We start from the raw sequence: 14916 nt of genomic DNA, 5'->3' as shown, positions 1-14916 counted from the left end.
TGAACACCTCAGTGCTCTCCCTTCTGCTTTACCACTGCTTCAAATGAAAGAAGTGATGGCAGCTGGGACGTAGCCTGCAGCCTGATTCTGCTCAGCATTGACCCCTCAGTAGTAGATGGGACATTGTTGCCCACAACTCCCCTGCTCATGGCATTCTTATCCATTCCTTGGTTTCAATTAGCAGTTTGCCCTGTCCCAGGCATCTCCTCATGCTGTGAACACCTGCAAAGCTCAAGTCAGCCTCCCTCTTCCAAATCCCCATTGGAATTTTTGCACTGTTCGGTTGCTTACACGTCTTTTTAAAATTCAGTGCTGTACTGATAGCGTGGCAGCTGTTACATGGCCATAGGGCCCCAAGAGCAACACTTCAAAACTCCCTCGCTCCCTCTTCCCAACATGCCTGTGCCAGAGGACAGGCAAACCCACAGCACCAGGAGACAGCTCCAGAGCAGATGAGTGCACAGCCAGCACGAGCTCTGCCCCGCAGCATGCTTCGCCCCCACACCAGCGTGCAAAACACAGAATCACAGAAACACCAAGGTTGGAAAAGACCTACAAGATCATCCAGTCCCATCATCCGCCTATCACCAATAGTTCTCACTAAACCATGTCCCTCAACACAACGTCCAAACGTTCCTTGAACACCTCCAGGGTTGGTGACTCCACCACCTCTCTGGGCAGCCCACTCCACTGCCTGACCACTCTTTCAGAAATGTTGTATTTCCTAACATCCAGCCTAAATCTCCCCTGGTATGGCTTGAAGCCATTCCCTCTAGTTCTATCACCAGTTACATGAGAGAAGAGGCCGACCCCCAGCTCACCACAGCCTCCCTTCAGGTAGTTATAGAGAGCAATAAGGTCTCTCCGGAGCCTCCTCTTCTCCAGACTGAACAATCCCAGCTCCTCATAAGGCCTGTGCTCAGACCCCTCACCAGCTTTGTCACCCTTCTTTGAACCCGCTCCAGGGCCTCAATGTCTTTCTTGCAATGAGGGGCCCAAAACTGCACACAGTACTGGAGGTGCAGTCTCACCAGAGCTGAGTATGGGGGACAATACTTCCCTGTTCCTGCTGGCAACACTGATGCAAATTCACAGCTCAAATGCAAAGAGCTCTTACACGCTGCACTCAGTAAGACACGCAAAATCTTCTAAAACCTACGTAAACAAACTGCACGCTATAAAGGCACATCCTTTGCGCAGAGGACTTTTTCTAAGCTTAAATGTGGTTGCATATAGATTGCTTTCTTCTCACACATTCTTTGATCTGCTTATTACACTTTTTTTAAAATAAAGATGAGTTTGGGGACCAGCATTAGATTCTGCTGACAGTCACAAGTAGTGTACTCTGTTCAATGTAAAATAAATTATTCTCTCAGACAAGCTACTTATAATGTTTACACAGCAATCATAGCTGGAATTCCAGCATTACGGTACATTCATCATTGTTTGACTTAATTTCCAAGACGTCTTAGCCTGGGAAGAACCAGGCTGTTGATTTGCTTTTCAGCATTTCAAAAAGCAGACTTGGAACCTGGAATTTGTTTTCTGTTGTTTAGCTATCACTGTGAACACTGAGAGATGATGAATGAAGGAGAAAGAATCACATCCTGCAAGGTGTCGGTTTTCTCCCCATCAGGAACGGAGGTCTTTCCTCTCCACGCTGTGCCAGTGGCAGATGCCAATCACATCCAATTAGTCTCACAGGATTCATTTCAAACTTGCATTCCCACATACAAAACTAGAGAGAAGGTTGTAGTGTGTTTTTTTTAGCAGCCAACTGCTTTTTCCATTGAAACTGTCAATCAATCGATCAGAAGGGAGGGACCTGAGAGTGATGGCTCAAAGGAAAAGGGTAAAACAATTTATAAGTAAGAAATTGCTTTCTCTATTCCTTGAAGTGTCTACCACTATGGTAAAGAGCAAACTGTAATGATTAATTTCTGGGGTTTTTTTTTGGACAAGGCTATGCTAACACCTAATGTATGTGATGGCAGTTTGCTGTCCTTAATCACACAGTGACCTTGAATGCTATATATCCCCCAACACTTCCAGTTCCAAACAGCCAGTATTTTTTTCAAAGAGCAAGTTTCAGAAATGAAATTAGGGAGAGAGATATGACCAATGTCCAAATTCATTTAGCCCATGGGTTTCATTTTAAAATAGGGTAAATAAAAAGGTGCCCCGGCACTAACGTGTCCTGTGCATTTAAGGTTTGATATGCTTTTTGGAAAAGAAAACAAAAATCAGCAACACCAACAACACTGAATCAGAAGAACACAGCATTTCTGTCCTCAATGCAATTTAGAAGACATTATTAAATATAATATGTAGAAACACAGCACTAGAGGGACACACAGGTCAAGGAGCCCACCCTCTTGATACTGGAGACAACCACACCACAGAGTCCCTTCAATAAACAGATTAAGATCCATCTACAAACTAGTTAGGTTTTTGCCCCCCAAATCCCAATGAAAGACTGTTCCAGAACTTCACCCTTTTACTGATTAAAAGCTCCTTCTAATTTCCATCTGAAATTTATTCACGGCCAGTTTATTATCAATTTGTTCCTGTGCCAGCACTGTCCTCCAGCTGAACTAGCTCCTCTGTGTCCCTGGTGCTTACTTCTCTGATGTATTTATAGATAGTTCACATCCCCTCTCTATTCTCATTATGCTGGGACAAATAAGAGCCTGTTCTGACAGACTCACACAACTGAACAACGCCATCCCCGCATTCATCCAACATCCTTCCCATTGGAGTCCCTTTCTCGAATGCCCCTCATTTTTCCTGGCTTCGTAGGAACGCTCATCTTGGACCACATCTGCCTCATAGCTAAGAAGCCTAAAGAAAGCCCTGCAGATGTAGATGCTCTGCTCTTGGCAAGTTATGAGTTTACAGCAGATATACTTGTTGTGGTTTCCTGTATCTTCTTCACGCGAGAACCAAGTGCCTTGTAACTACAAAAACCCAACATTGTAAACCTCAAAGATGATGGAGGGCAGACACTTAGTCAAAAAGATCTGGGATGAGTAAAAATTGTGAAGGTCCCCCAAGCCTGGGACAATCAGTGCTTGTGTCATATGGGAGCCACAAAGCCTCTCAGGGCTCAAGTGCCCAACCCTAGTGTGGTGGGCAGGGGTTATCATGGGCACCTGAGCACATGGGGTACCATGGGGCTATCATGACTCTCCAGCTCATTCCAGACCGTGGTCCCTTCCGAATGCTAGGGGTCCCTGCACAAGTCAGGAATTGGGGTGTGGAGGTCCTGTAAAGCAGGACAGCTGCAGGGAGGAGCAGGGTGGACTTGATCCTACAGCTCCAGCTTCACCAGGGCTTCAATCGCAGCCTATGGATACTCTTTATGCACAACGCTACTGAACATTAAAGAATATGGATTGATATCAAACATCAAAGGAAGCAGTACAAATCATCCTTTTAAAGCCTCTAATCTGAACACTATAATCTGTACTGCAACCTCCTACAAATTAAAAAGGTAGCTTCCTCTTGGGTCCTCACTGCACCTGTATTTCTACACCATCTTCATACAATAGCTCTCAATAGGTCTTGTTCAAAGCACTCAGATTCCTGTAACTCTGCACATGCTTTTTACTCTGTGGTTGAGTATGATAAAGTTTTAAGAAGTCCATCTGATTTCTCTCTCATTATTCATTTACTTCAGAGGAAAAAAAAAAAAAATAGGAAGAAAGCGTCCTTCTGAATTTTAAAGATCATCAACAAGACTTTGCATCCTGTCAATTCCCTTTTTCTCTGAACTTCTAACATTTACAGCCTTTGACACTGCAACCTTTAATAACAACAGCAGAAAAACCCAAGTCCTGTCAGACAGCGGTCAAGACAAGAGGGTCAGGCACAGTTTAAATGTGCTTGTAACCTCCTTCCAACACCGGGAACTGAATGGGCCTTCAGCGGCCTTCAGAAGAACTCCACGCTAAACTCCAGGCCAAGTAATCCAGCAGAAGAATTGAGCTGAAAGATTTAATGGGTTTGGGATACATCCTTGCACACTGGGAAGTACTTGCTATTCTGCACTCAGGAGGACCACAGCACTTAATGGAGGCCTTGGAGGTGAAAGATTAGACAGGGGAAATTGGTGCAGTGACAGCGGAGCCAGCTACTTTTGTAAAGATTTCTTCAGCTCCCTCTCTGACTCCTGTTATTAGTAATGTAGCACCATAAATGTGAAGGGCATCGGGGCTAACCTACACCTGACTGCTACAATTCATGGCTGAGGTCTTTAAAATCCCTTCCATCTGAAATAATAGCTGCTCCCCCTTGGCTGATTCTTCACGCTTTTTTTTTTTTTTTTTTTTAATTTTCCCCTCTTTTCTCGAAGGTATTTCAGATTCATAACAAATTCAGCAAGCGACAAAGTAAGTTGTTTAAAATGTAATAATAAAAATAGCACTGAACAGGTCCATCTTTTCAGAAAACAACTCGGTCCCACTGGGACCAGAACTCCAGATGATTCTTTGGCAAGGGTTTATTTTCTCCATTTCCAGTACCCGAAAAAATATTTATTAAACCTACATTTTTATAGGAATATATGTAAAGTTTTAAACAAAACTTTCCCCAGTAAAAGATTCTCCAGTCACAGGGGAAATTGCTTACATAGCCACAGAAACAAGCTCAAAATAGCCAATGATGTGGAAGTGCAGGCTCCATCACAGGCCTGGCTCTGCTCTTTACTTTCAACAATGCTCTGATATTTTGAAATGGAAGACGGAATGAGGAGAAGTATTTAATCTGGATATACCTCCTGTTGTTCCCCACTTTATTAAGAATTTTCAGTTCTAAGTTTCAATCAAAGCCATCCACAACTGCAAAGAAACACTTGCCACCTTTGAATATAAACATCTGTAAATTGGTCTTGTCCATCCCAACTCAAAGTCAGCTGAGGAAATACTATTGACAAACAAACATACCATGGCATCACACGTTGCACCAGAGCTGTCTGCTGAAGTCTCTGTGTTCACTTTCTTCTTGAGCACAGATGCCACTGCTGCATATTAATAGCCCCAAATATATAAAATTCTCTTTTCTTTTGAATAAATTACTTTCCAGCCCTCGTTTCTCTACTCCCCTCAATTCACTTCCTCTAGATAAAGATCAGAGAGCTGCAACTTCTAATTCGTACCATTCTGACTTTGAATAAAAGAATTCAAAAGTAAAATTCCAGCCTTAACATCTTGCTCTGAAAAGTTTAGTACAGCAACAATTTTGTGGATAGGCTGATTCTGGATAGGCTGATTCTTCATACAGTCACTTACACTTCACAGTGTTTTCAGGAAATGTTACCTATGAAGAAGGCCAAACATCAAAGTTCCTGAAAACCTTTAAAGCATTCACCTTAGAGTCATTGACGACGAAAGCATTTCAGTGTGAAAGGCATTTCTCAGTAATGAGAAAAACAATCTGAAAAACTTCACATCAGGAGATGGACACCAGCAACAGCTGTTTGGGGGAATGTGCCAACTGAACTGAATTCAAGTCTTGGCATCATACTCAAAGAGGAAGTCTGTTTATACATACATATATTTTTTAACACTAATTTTAAGGAAAAAAAAGAAATTGAAAGGCCACAGATTTTTTATCATCTACTTCCTCCATTATAGTAAGCTCGTAAGCCCTTTGAAACCACTCATCACCTCACGTCTCTTAATGGACTGGAGGAACCTTCTATTCACTACATTTGCTACTAATAAGGAAAGATTAGGGATTAGGTTACTCTCCAGGACTGTTCCTTACCAACTTACTTTCCAAAACCAATAGGGTGCATCTGCAGATTCAACAGCTCATGTCTAGATGTCCCTCTGCCACAAGGCTATAAGGCTAGAAGCTGGAATGTCCTTGCAGAAGGTCCAAAGGAAATCCTCATTAAAGAATTTTTTACACAGACTGATGACAGAATATCAGATAATGAGCTCAAATCCTGGATGAGGACTTTGATACACAGAGTTAACAGTCAAGGAACACAATTTCAGGTTTGATGTTTTCACAGAAACACCTTTCATAAGCACTGTTTTAAGTGCATAACATGCACAAAGGCTTCAGTGTAAGAAAGAACTTGCATGTGGGAACATCAAGTTAAGAGCTGTTTTTTCTTTAACTATCTACAAATACTTAGCAATTTTGATGTTTCAACAATATGTTTTCTAAACAACTTGCTTGATCTAAATTGGCAGCATAACAGTACAAATAAACCCACTCACTGATGTAAGTGATACAGTTTTTAGGCATTTAGCTTTGTTAAAGCCTAACTCTCTCCATCAAGTAATTAAGGCCATTTATAAATGTGCAAAGTTAATTTAGAAATTATAAAATTAAGGCTAATTGATTCAATTATAATAAATGCATGGATCAGTGATTGTAGCAATTTCTCAAGTCTTTCTTTATTTCTAAGTTCAGCTTAATAGCACACTCCATCTCACAGTGGTGATGGCGTAGCAGGATCCATGCTCTTAGGCAGCGATGGGACAAGGTTGGAAGGGACTGGTGATAGGGATAGGAGCCCAGCTGCATCCCTCCCTCCTCTCTGTATGCCCACTAGCATGGCACATAATTCCTTGCCTCCCAATGGCAAAAGGTGCTGGGAGCATACAGCCACATCACGGACCTAGAACAGGACACCAGAGCCAGGCACCCATGCTATCGTCCAGGGAGACTAGAAACCTAATTTTCAAGCATTTCCACTTATGCTGTGTTTTTTTTCCCTTTCTTCTCCTTCAATTGCCTGCAATTTCTTTGTAGATCCAAGACCTTGGTGATTTTATTCTCCTGAACACATCTGCTTTTTCCCAGATAGAAGTCCTCAAAATCCTTTTTGCAATGTCACACTTGGTTACTGAGAGAGTGTTTTGAAGTGAGTAGAGGGTTTTAGCTTCAGAGAGTGAACAGCAGGAGATGATTAACACTTAGGGAGCAAAGCTGTTTATTGTGTTTTAAATAGTGCAGAAGAGTTTGGTTTTTAAATTGCCTCTAATTAGTCAAATGTACTTGTGTGTGCATGCGCACACCTGATCTCCACTTCACAAGCACCAAGGTCCCCATCAGAGCTCTGCACAGAAGCACCACAATCCACATAAAAGACCGACTGCTTTTTTCTTCTACAAATATGTGCTCGATTGGGCTCCACAGGTGAAGAGGCCGCTGGGACCAAGCTGCCCTCACCAATATCCAACACTTCCCTTCAGGCAAAGAGAAATGTGAGCAGCAGATTAAACCTCTAGTGGGTACGGGCAATAGCACAAAGCATCGACTGAGCCTAGCTCTTCTTCTCTGCATTTCATACTCATTCTTAAGATGCTTTCCTTCAGGGATTTTGGAGAGCTGCTTGCCTCCTGCTGGACCAATTAACATGTGATACAGCAGCAGAAATATTGAGGGCTGGGTTCTCCTCCTCAGCTGCCTCCACACTGGACCTTTAGCATGCCATCTGCAAGTGCAGGGCTGGCTGAGGAGGCACGCAGGTGAGTGTGGGCAGCTTGGACACCTGATGGCTGCACTCAGGTCTTGTCTGCACTTCTTCCATCCTTACCTTGCTTACACCTACACCAGACACTACTCCGGAGGGCCTGCTTGCTCTGCAAGTTCCCAGCTCAGGCTAAGGACAGCAGACATGCCAGAGCATAACACTGGGGGCACTGGCTGCCCATGGAGCAGCACACTGGCACCCAGTGCCAGCACAGAGTGAGACCTGATCCTGACCCAGCAATCCCAGCTGCTGCAGGGCAAAAGGGAGTGCTGTGCTCACCTTCAGTAGGCAGCCCCATCCATGGCTGTGCTGCGCTGACTGGCAGAAGAATCCCAGCAATAACCACCAGGCACTTACTTCAGACACTGCTCCTTCAGATCCCTTCCTGATTATAGTCATAGAACTGCATGGTTGCCACTCACCAGCTCAGGCTGCCCAGGGCCCCATCCCACCTGGACTTGAGCACCTCCCAGAGATGGGGCACCCACAGCTTTCTGGGCAGCCTGTGCCAGTGCCTCACTATCTCTGAGTAAACATTTTTTTCCTCACATGTAATCTAATTTTCTTCTCTTTAAGTTTCTGAGATGAGTTTCAGAAAGCAAAACCCTTACCCACAACAGCTGTGGGGTGTTTGTTAGCAGCAACATCTATAACCTATTCCACTACATCCCTAATGGGAAGAACGTGCCAGTATCTCACTGACAATAATCCAAGCAGCTTAAACTAGATCTTTCCATAGGCAGCAAACCATCAACTGTATTTGTTAGCCCTACAGGTACCTGATAAGAAGCAAATTAAAATAAGGGAGTTCAAAGAAATGGGAAATGATATTTAGCTGGCTCATATTAAATAAAGTTTTTGACTCAGGCTCACTGGAGACTGATGCTTAAATTGCTACAAATGGAACTGCCATAAAGACAAAAGAGATTATTAAATCTTTGTGCCAATCATTCAGATATAGGACGAGAGCTCTGCATTTTGAAAGCATCTTTCCAGCAGTGAGTGAGTGAAAGATATATGCTGTATCTAACATTAAGACTTAAAAAGCCTTTTGGTATCCATTCAAATCATCCAGAAATCTATTTCGGAGATGCTATGAAATGACAACAACAACCTCAAAATACACATTTGAGAGAGGGAGGAAAACACCTAAATAGTGCAGTCTGCATTTATGTGCAGGGACATTACAAAACAACCATTTTTCTTAAGACAAAACAAAAAAAAAGCCCTGAAATACATTTTAAAATGGAGTATAAAATCAGGGGAAGCCTGGATTTATCCAGAGAAAAAACAGTGGGAAACAGGTATGAGTCCAATCCAAGTGTAACATTACTGTGGGGCCAGTCCCCTCAGTCTGGATGTGTGGGTGTACGAGGCCCAGCCCCAGTGCCACAGCTATCGGAGGTAGGATGGGCTATGCATAACCACCCCTCTCATTTACTGTAGTAAAATATGACAGGTTGGACAGGTTCATGGGATGCAGAATTGACTATCACTGGCTGAATAAATGCAAGAGACAGAAAGGCAAGCTGGAATTTGGAGAGAAATAACAACTGGCAGGAGCTCCTGGTTTTATGCCTCTAAGTCCAAGTACTGGGAGGGGGTAATGGAGTGAGAGAAAAGTATCTCTGCTGATTTTAAGAAAATGCCTTTTTTTATATACTGGAAAACAAGGAAAGGAAAAAAATATTGTGAGCCTAGCATGCAGAATCCCTCCAAGCTTCCTATACACTGCAGGAATAAAGTAGACATCCCCAACAGGACTTGACATATGTTAAATTTCCTCCATTGGCAGAGAACTGAAGAGTAGGGTACATCTGTACAGCTCTGTAGCGATACTATCCGATACTCTTAATGGCTTCTAATTATCCTAATGATCCAGTCCTCTCTGTAGATTGGAAATGCACTACGTGACTAAGGTATGGCTGAAAAAAAAAGATCTTAAAATTAAGAACCAAAAATAATACAGCGAAGTTTGCTTTAGTGTCAGACCTCCCAGCACCACTACAAAGGCAGTTTTTAAATCCAGGCATCTTTACCACAAAAACCTGGGCTATGACCAAAGGGAAAAGACATTGGAGATGACTTCTTTGAAAGGAGTGTGTAGACACTCAGCTGTAACCTGTTGCTGCAAACATAGCTGCTTTTTTATTGCTCACACACATACGTATTTTTTGGATGCTGAAAGCATGAAGCCTTCCAGAGGTAACAGCCAAGGAACACCCCCAGTGCCTGGCAGCATGCCTGGTATCACACCCTGCTTAAAAGCAGCACTGCACACAGCTGCTGGGATGGTGAGCACAGCAATTATTTACCCTGTGGAGCCTAAGTGATGCACAGAGCAGCACTGAGTGCTTCGTGCTGTGCGGGGCTCATCATAAATCAGGCTAAAGTAAATTACTGCTATCTTTTCGACTGTATCAAATGTGCAGTTATTCCTTTACAAATATGTCATAGGTCTTTTATCCAGGGTAGCATCAAGGTTAGGATGATTAAGTAAGCAACTTCATTAACAATGATAAATGCTAACAATGATAGAGAGGGATTCTGAATACATTTGCATAGAACTTATGCTGAAAAGCTACCAATAACCTGCCCTGCCTCTTAGTCACACTCAGGAGGATGTAAGAGCTGCCTCCCAAGCTGCCATTTAACTACCAGACTTTATGCATTCCTTCCCCTGCCCTACCACAATGTTTCTGGACTCCCCTCACCACTCCCAGTGACCAGGGAAAGGGGAGGCAGTGGGAGCTCCACACGCTGCTTACAGAAGAGTAATGAGGTTGGGAAGACAGAGCCTCCAGCTCCTTTTCCTTCCTCCTCACCAATGAGAACAGACCTGAGGTGCAAATTACTTTGTGCAGCCTGGGATCCCTGTTGCATTTTGCAGAGACAGTGTAAACAGGAGATGAAAACAAAAGGTGCAGAGACAAGGATCAGGAACGCTAACATTCAGAGGGTCGTGGCCCTAAGGCTCCGCCAAGCTCCTTCCAGCAAGTAGGCCAGGAGCTGCTGAAAGGTCGCTCCAGACTTATAGCTAGTTGAATTCTCCTGTTATTTTTAGCCTTTCGGCCCTCTATTCCCCGTTAGCAATAGTACTTGTCTAAATCAGGATTTGTATTAACTGAGTCTGATTCCTGAGCAGAGTTTGAGCTCTGGCGTGGCTTCTGAGACCATGGCTGGGGCTGAAGAGACAAATCCAGCCCCACTGAGAGGAACAAGGCTGCTAGCCACAAGCTTCTACCACCAGCACCCAAGCACAGCAGGGTAGCACATGCTGGGACACGTAAAGCACATAATAGATTACAGCACACACCTGCCTGATGCCACGTGCTGCACAGCACATCATCCAGCAGCTGCCCTGAGCACTATGGCAGAGGTCTTGGAAACAAATCCAACCATCCTGAAAACTCCGTATTTCCCACAGTTAACACTGCATTAGGAACACCAGGCTTGCATTATTCAAGATCCCCCACTGCATTTTGGTTCCTGTATCTGTTTATTTAAAAAGAAAGTATGCTACCCTTTGCACCCATGTGTGACCAAAGTGCTTTAGCAAGACAACTTGAACTAAATGTAAAAGTCTCCCAGCAATGCATTCTTGAATGCTCAAAGCCGATTCAGGTTAAAAGCGTTAGGGGAAGGAGAAAAAAAGCAAACAAACCCCATCTAATGTGTGTACACAAAAATGCTGACTTCCAGCGCATTCGGGACTTAAAGACATGGAACCAATTTTCTCCAAAACTTGGAACTCCCCAGTGAGGGCTATAAACAAGCTAATTTGACATCGCTAGTTCCTGCCAGCTTAGACTTACGAGTGTGCACATATTTTATTCTGAAGATATGGGAAAAACATATTTTCCCCATGCTTGCATAAATCAAAACCAGCTGAACCAATTTGGCTTAAATGAGAAAGAGACAGAAGAAAGGAGGGGTGAGGAAGGAGGGAAAGAAAGGAGAGAAAAGAAGGGGAAGGCGAAGCAGAAAAACTTCAACCAGTGGGGAACAGAAAGAATACCAGCCAGAAGCACTCAGCACCAGCAGTGAAAATAATGCACCACTTTATATCATTTTATTTTAGGACTAAAATCTCCGAAAGTCACTGAGAATCTTCACATTACTTCAGCTAGTGCCTAATGTGCTATACTAAATCTTCTCCAGTTCTTGCATTCAGTTCTTTCCTCATCATTTCTCCCACTTTCTCTCCTGTCCTACCGAGCCTCTTCACCACTCCTCTGCAGCAGTGTTTGCAGCCCCACAAGCTGGTGCTGTGCAGCACTCGGGAGTGGTTTTTTCTTACTCAATTTAAACCAGAGGCCCAATTGGTACCACAACTGCAGTTGCCAGGGGAGAGGCTGCACATCCCAGAGGGACGTATCTGCTGGTACCCAATGTTCCATCCAAATCACTGCAGAGCCAGAGCATCAGGATGCTGCTTCCACTCCCACCTCGAGTTCATCCCCCAGGAAAGCTCGATCAGCGTTGGCCCCTGCCAGAGCCACTGCCACCCTCAAAGCAGTAACTGCAGAGAAATTTCAGTAGGAAATATTTTAGTCTAAATGTTCTCACATCACTTCCCTATGCCAGAATGGCCACCTCCAGCATTACAGTCAGCCTTGGGTTTCTGAGATGCTCCCTCTGCTGCTGTGCCTCTTTGCATAACACCTGTAGAGCTGCTCCAAAAGGGATGTGCAGCCTTCCCTGAGCCCCCAGGAACAGCCCTGGCATACAGAGTCTGCTGCATGGACGTGTCAGCCCCAGCTGTAGGGCTTTTCGGGATGTCTGTGATCACTCACAGGAGATGTGTTGTCTCTGCAACATGCATTTAGCTGGCTTGTTTACAAATACCTTTGGAATATCCAAATTACAATAATTCAACACGATTTTAAGGAATTTAATATGTGAAATGTAAATCCAAGCAAGTGAAAAATTAAGTGATCATGAGAATCGGTTTCTACCACGCAGAGCCAGTTTCATAATAAAAATAAGGATCATAATCCTACTTTACATATAATTTTCTGCAGGGTTGTGTAATTTACAACTTACACAAAGCAATGGGAAGATTAAAGACTTCTTTTGAATTAAAACTAAAGCACTCAGCAGACTCCCTGTAGTAACAGTTTATTACACCCTACGCAGCTCTGAGGAAGCAAAAGAATGTTTGTCCAGGGAGCTGAGGGTGACATTTCCAATATATTTCCTCAGAGGAGGTGCAAGCAGCAGGTATAAACTCTCCCCAGCACATCCTCCCTCCTCCTTGGGCACCTTCCCAAGCATCGGGTGATAACCAAGTCCCCGAGCCCAGTGTGTGCTCCTGTGCCCTAATGCTGGCACCAAGAGCCACCAGCCCTGTGATGCTGGATGTCACCTTCCCCATCCTCACTTAGCAAGGCTAGGACGCAGGTGTCCCTTGCTTTATTACCTGCCTGGTGCTTTAGGAAATATGCAGGCAGGAGGAAAAGCGAGGTGCGGCAGGCTGCAAGGAGCTGCGCTAATAAAGCTGACCCAGGGCCACTGGGGAACACGTCGAATCCACAGGAAGACTCCAGCTAATAAACTCGGGTTTGCTGTGAAGCAACTCACCCAAAATTCCCACGTGCACTGCCTAGCACTCTAATTCTGCATTTAAGGGTAAGAGGTATTTCTTTGAAAAAGTTCCCAAACAACCTATTAGTATTTCAGAAGAAACTGTGACTACAAGAAATCACAAAGGAGGGAAGAGACATTCACTGAAGCTTTTGTAATATCTCTTACATAACGATTTGTCTTTTGATAATCATTTCCTAAGTTTAGAATAAAATAAAAATTGAAGAAGTATGATTGAGATGGCAAACTCCTCTCACTTGCATGTTAGAGGTGCCCCACCTCAATTCCTTCCCCATCAGTGCCTCTGAAAGGCTGCTAGATTCAAGAGAAATCCATATCTGGATGTAAAAAAAAAAAAACAAAAAAAAAAAACCCACATTTATTTTTAGCAGCATCGTGACTGCTCACTGTGATAGAAAATAATGCATTAAATGATTAGTTAAAAATATAAATCCATATGAGCATTCAGAGTCTAGGATATACATCCTGGACTTCCAGTGATCCAAAGTGGACGAGAGTGCACAAAGTGTTAGGAATGTAAAACTGAGCAGATTAAGTAGGTCTTCTACATATCACTCAGGTAAACACATCAGCTTAAAAACAGAGTGGGGAACTAAGAGACAGACCTGAAGGCAGCAGCCTCAATTCAAATAGCTGCTTGGTGAGATCCTCATCCCAGCCAGCGTTCAGTGTCCCACAAGGGAGCATGCACTGTATTTGCAGACACCCAGCATCAGTATCTCTCAGTAACAGGAACCTGTCCTCCTAAATCACACTGTGGCTTTTAGTATTTGTTCAGAACAAGAGACTTAGCAAGAGCTTTACTTTACAATTCCCACATACACAACATTCAGCAGCAAAAAGCCCCCACAAGAGACAGCAATAACACTTCGTTCCAAACTTCAGCTTTTTTGAGAAACAGGCTGACAAAACAAGTCCACAGAGGACACCGGCTCATCACAGACTTCTGCAACGATAAAATATTACATTAAAATATGAAGTAAGCCAGGGGTCAAACAAGCTTCTGCAGCCATTTTTTCTCTCTTGAAAACTCAGTGAGAGATGCATTAATGTGAAGGGTGCAGGTGTGGTTCGATGGCTGCACAGTTTAGTCACAGCACTCACTGCAGAGCTCTTCTTAGTGACTGCACTTTATTTCTAACAGGGATCTGTAAGGCGTGAACTGACTTTGGATGAGAAGTTTCGGGTGAGAGGTCTGGGTCGATCCCAGATGCCCAGGCCTGGCTGGGCATTTTGCTCTCACATGCCCAGCCTGCCCCAGAGCCACAAATGAAGTGGGGCTCCAGCTCTCCCGCAGCACAGAAAAGAGCTATCTGAAACTATCTCCATGTTTTCCAGGTTCCCCAATCACAATCCATGCTTTCAAACCTCCAGAAAGCTCTCCCAGGAGCAGCTCCTGAAGAGGAATTGGTGGTTCAGCACTGCTCATTATATGCCCCAGATCAAATCGATATCCTATTTCTTCCATTGAACAGCTCTGTTCCCATTCCCCATAGCCCTTTTATCCCTACCACAACTTAATGAGTCCTCATAAAAATGCATGGCTCCGCGTGCGTATGTTAAAAGTTGTTTCCAGTCTGATTCCTGCTCTCAGTGAATTGCCCCAAGTCTTCCTGCAAACTCCTCTGTGACTACACAGCAACACCCACTAATGCTGCACCTCCCTGGGCAGGGCACACACATGCTGCTGCCTGGGGGAAAGCCTGAACGGACCGACCCAGCAGCTTTCATGGCAACCCCAAAGCCCTTTGCTGGAGCAAAGCATTGGGAACAACAATTAGCCTTCTGACAGGGCACAGGGCAACAGGCAGCGGGCA

At 44.0% G+C, this 14916-nt stretch overlaps 1 protein-coding gene across 2 annotated transcripts in view; it reads right to left on the bottom strand.

Moving 5' to 3' along the window:
- Window positions 1-14916, bottom strand: part of GPR39 (G protein-coupled receptor 39) — a 64779-nt gene that overhangs the window by 21305 nt on the left and 28558 nt on the right. The window lies entirely within an intron of this gene.

The sequence above is a fragment of the Meleagris gallopavo genome, chromosome 7 (genome assembly GCF_905368555.1).
Source record: "Meleagris gallopavo chromosome 7, MGAL_WU_HG_1.1, whole genome shotgun sequence".
NCBI lineage: Eukaryota > Metazoa > Chordata > Aves > Galliformes > Phasianidae > Meleagris > Meleagris gallopavo.
The sequence above is the reverse complement of the archived record's forward strand: the minus strand, read 5'-3'. Positions and strand labels throughout refer to the sequence as shown.